The sequence below is a fragment of the Spinacia oleracea genome, chromosome 1 (assembly GCF_020520425.1).
Source record: "Spinacia oleracea cultivar Varoflay chromosome 1, BTI_SOV_V1, whole genome shotgun sequence".
In the NCBI taxonomy this organism is placed as follows: Eukaryota; Viridiplantae; Streptophyta; class Magnoliopsida; order Caryophyllales; family Amaranthaceae; genus Spinacia; species Spinacia oleracea.
The window spans coordinates 10,460,416-10,465,267 of record NC_079487.1 but is presented as its reverse complement, the minus strand read 5'-3'; the positions used below and the strand labels follow the sequence as shown (position 1 = coordinate 10,465,267).

Below are 4,852 nucleotides of genomic sequence, written 5' to 3'. Positions count from 1 at the left end.
ATCATGGATTCAAGCCTAGGTCATAAAATTTAAAATTTATCATAAATTTACAATTTTTATGGTGGTTTTTAATCATAGGTTTCTAATTAAATTATAATTAATTATGAAAATCAAATTAATTCTAAATTATTCTAATTTTCAACAAATTAATCATAATTACAAATTAGATTGCATAATTAACAAGGCTAGGCATTCAAACTTGTTAAACATATACAGTAGGTCAATCAAAAAATCAAGATTTATCAACAAGAATCGCAAATATTTAATTTAACATCTTAAATTTACGAAATTTTGCATTCGAAAAACTAAAACCTTCGAAAAGTCATAGTTAGGCTTCGAATTTGAGAATTCTGGGTTCGGCAGAAAAATATTACTTTTGTTAAAATTTTAGAATGCCTTTTACATGCGGAATTGACACAAAAATCACTCGATTTGGATGAGTAACGAAGAAACTGCCGAAAAACTGCGTACGTATAATTAAATAAACGCAATTTGCAATTAATTAACAATTACGAAAATTAATCACCCCTTTTAATTCTTGCAAATTTGTAATATTTAACCATGTTCATGCAATTTAGATTATGAAAATAATAAGAGGCTCGTGATACCACTGTTAGGTTATGATACATATGACAATTCATAAATCATGCGGAAACAACCATTAAGCCAGGAATACATATTATTTACACATAATCATAAAGCATAATTTAGATGCATACTCTTTGTTGCGTGCCTTCCCTAGCTGCGCCCGAACCGAACAAGAACAAGTCTTTTAGGACTCCAAGTGTCGTCCCTCCGTAGATAGTCCACAGCACGTCCGGATCCGCCTTAAGATTGACCAACTAGAATCGCCCTTAAGGTACTATTATTTTCGGCTAAAATGGGCAAGAGTTATGGCTGATTTTTCTGCTTAAAAATCCTAGTTTTGAATACTTGAAAACTTATGTATAAATAATGACCCCTAGGCCCTTATTTATAGAGGTATGGAAAAGGAATTGTAATTCTACTACGATGTGGATTTGTTAATTAGAACTTTATTAGGACTCTAAATAACAAAGCAATTCTAATAAGATTAGGATTTTAATCTTCGCACGAATCCCAATAGAATTAGGATTTCCGGCATACGCATCGCACAAGCCGTGCACCCGCGCAGGCCTTGCGGCCCACGACAAGCGCACAGCCCATGTGCGGTGCTGCGTGCGCGCGCGCGCCCTTGGCTGGGCCTGGCCTTGCGCTGGGCCTGGTCAAGGCGTGCGTTGTGTGCGGCTCGCTGGGCGATGGCCTGGCTTCGTGCTGGGCCTTCGTCTAGCGGGCCTCGTCCGATGCTAATTCGTACGATACGCTTCCGATTAAATTCCCGATTCCGGAATTCATTTCCGATACGAACAACATTTAATATTTCCGATTCCGGAATTAATTTCCGTTTCGAACAAATATTTAATATTTCCGTTTCCGGAATTATTTTCCGATTCTGACAATATTTCCGTTTCCGGCAATATTTCCGATTCCGGCAATATTTCCATTTCCGATAATATTTTCCGATACGTACCTATGTTTCCGTTTCCGGCAACATCTACGACTTGGATAATATTTATATTTCCGATACGATCCATATTTCCGTTTCCGGCAATATCATCGTTTCCGGAGTATTCATTTCTTGCCTGTGACGATCTCAGCTCCCACTGAAACCAAGATCCGTCGATTCCGAATATCCATAGATGGAGTATTTAATGCCATCAAATACTTTATCCGTTTACGTACTATTTGTGTGACCCTACGGGTTCAGTCAAGAGTAAGTTGTGGATTAATATCATTAATTCCACTTGAACTGAAGCGGCCTCTAGCTAGGCATTCAGCTCACTTGATCTCACTGAATTATTAACTTGTTAATTAATACTGAACCGCATTTATTACACTCAACATAGAATGCATACTTGGACCAAGGGCATTATTTCCTTCACATCTCCCATGGCGCCACCCCCTCCATCCCTTTCTTTCTCAAGATCCTCTCCATCTCCCATGGCGTCGGCTCCCCCTCTCGTTCTTCCCTTTTTGTTGATTGTTGATGAGATTCTGTGTGGCCATTTCCCATCGAAGGTCAGCCCTTTGTTTTTTCATTATTTATTCGTTACTTTGGATTATTATCAAAATAATTAGTGTAATTAGTATTCGGCAACAATCATTATTTATTGAAGTATTAAATTAGTGTAATTTGTATTGCAGGGATGATTGTTGCCGCTTTCTTGTTGGCTGCTGTGGGCGGTAAAGCTTGCCCTACTGCCGATGATATCAAGAAAATTCTTGGATCAGGTACTTTCTCTCGTCCTTTATTCATAATAGTAGCTTGATTGATGAAGATAATATATAAAATAGTTGTCTTGTCCAATTATGTAAGCTAATAATTTCGATAATAATGCTAATGTAGTGTATTGGGATGGGTAAGCCATCATCTCTCTTCTCTAATTAAGTATCGTTAAAGCACATAACTGTTAGTTATCGTATATTCTCTTTAATTTATATGATTTTTGTTTGTTGATCTCTGTAAAATTAATGGAATTTATTGATTCCAAAATAAATTAGGGGTTTTTTCCATGTGAATAGATTGAAATTGTGGGGATTTTTTTGGGCATCTCAGATTGTACTACATGCTTTGATTTTTTTGGAAGTTTTGAGCTCTACTTTGTGAATTTTAAGGCTTGCTTTGTTCATGTTTAATTGTGCTTATGTAGTTGAAATCGACTATGTTCAGCATCAACAAATAGATACTATAAATGAACTCGGTTTATGGGGATCTGATGATATGAATGGCTTGTGTAGTTGAAATTGGCAACGAAGAAAACTTTGAATTGCTTTAATGGTTTGAGAAAAGGAAGGTATGCGATAATTGGTAACCCACACCGTTAATTAAAAAGGAATATGCTACTCCAGTGCTCCCATTATCTCATGTAGATGGACCAAGGTAAAAATTCATGTTGTGGTTGATAATATTCTTCCTGATTAGTTTATTCACTTCCCAAGTTCGGTAACTTTATCCTTAATTAGATGGTTTTGAACTTGTGACTTTGATTATGTGGTTGACTTTTCCCTCTAGAAGAGTGTTTTTCACATTAATGGGAGCGTTTGTGTAAAGATTGAAAACTTTCATTTTATATTTTCTATAAGCTGAAATTGGTAATCATGGGTTTTTATGGCTGTTTAGAGGTTGTGATTTGATGAACATGAGTTTGATCGGGTAAGTTCGATGAGGATAGTTGTTTTCAATTTTTTTTTTACCTTATTCCATAGTTCTAGATTATTCTAACTGCTATTGTTTATTATTGACCGAATGTGATCGTGATTAATGGGTTTTTTTTCCACTTTATTGTAGTAATTATATTGCTTATAAAATTGGTGATATTGTTCTATTGTATTATTGAGATGTTTGGTTAATTCTCTGTTATTTATTGAAAATAGGTGTAAACTGTTAATGATCTTGGATTAGCTGAAGTCTTAGGGTTTAACATCTCAAGAAGGTTGTATTGGAGATTCGGAGGTTTTCTTGGCGGTGGTTTGGGACCCATGTTTAAATATCTCTGTCAGGTACTCATTCTTTTCTTTTTTAGGGCTTCTTCGTTACCCATAAAGTTGGGTGTCTTATTGATAAACTGATCTTTGTGGTTTGCTTCCAATTTTTCTGGGTTTTAGTTTATTGACCCTGATTTCCTCTATTTATGATTCGTGATTGACTTTATAACAAATCTCTTAACAAGAAAAAAATCCTGAATTTAATTTATTAATTTTGATGAATTGACCTCATGAATAATAATCCAAAGCTAATTCAGATGGTTTCCAACAAAGTATCACAAATTGAAAATTAGAGGAACGATAATATAGTATGATTTACACAGTTACTGGTCTATTTGTCATGTTGTACAGATGCAAATCTTCGTCAAGTCTCTTACAGAAAAAACCATCACTCTCGAGGTCGAGAGTTCTGACACCATCAACAATGTTAATTGCAGCTACTGGTCGGCCACTTTAATCAGGATCATCAAAATTGTTGTAAGTTGAGTTCATAAGTTTATCAGTTATGTATATTCTGCTTCCCCCCCCCCCCCCCCCCCCCCCCCTCTCATCTGCATATTAACAGGTTGCTCCTTGTCACTCTTATGCATCAGCTTCTAAAGAAATTTAGAAATTTAGGGTGCAGAATCCTCGGAATTTGGCATTAGTGCAGCCTTTGCGGTTGCTATTATTTCCTGCTGATTTTGGGAGATGTTTAGCTAATGGCCAACCTTCAATGTCTCTTTTTTCCTTTCAAATGGGAGGTAAACCAACTGTATATAAGCCAATTTAATCTTATAATATCATACTCTAAAATATTCTTCTCTTTCTTTCTTTCTAATTGGCTTTAGAGCATGAACTTTGACGATGCATTTCTTGAGAATGGTTCATGTCCATTTAGAAGATTCATACTTATATATCGAGCAAAAAATTAAATTCAAACTATAAATAATATATCAAATATCGAGCACCAGAAGAATAGTTTGGAATTGGTATGGGCTACAATGTTGCTAGGCTTTCAAACTGAATATTCAATTTTATCTGTCGGTTATCAATAGAATTTGAGAAATTGCATCACACTAGATTTGTATCCTTCATCGCCATATCAATTCATAGCTCAGGAGATGAACTAAGTTCTTCATTTTGGAGAGAAAAATATTTCGGTAATTTGTTTTTGGGGAAAATTAGAACTAAAATGAATACGAAGGTCTTCTGGGAGTATCAAATACTTCTTTTACCCTTCTAACTAACTTTTCTAGTTTAGTAATATGCGTCTTACAACTTTAAGTAAATGAAAAGCTAATGCTGA

At 35.3% G+C, this 4,852-nt stretch overlaps 1 long non-coding RNA gene across 1 annotated transcript; it reads left to right on the top strand.

The window, feature by feature from the left end:
* The first annotated feature begins 1,963 nt into the window (after positions 1-1,963).
* On the top strand, positions 1,964-4,101 carry LOC130466257 (uncharacterized). The gene is made up of 4 exons (XR_008926298.1): positions 1,964-2,097; positions 2,224-2,310; positions 3,454-3,579; positions 3,916-4,101. It is a non-coding gene; the product is annotated as an uncharacterized lncRNA (long non-coding RNA).
* Positions 4,102-4,852: the final 751 nt, after the last annotated feature.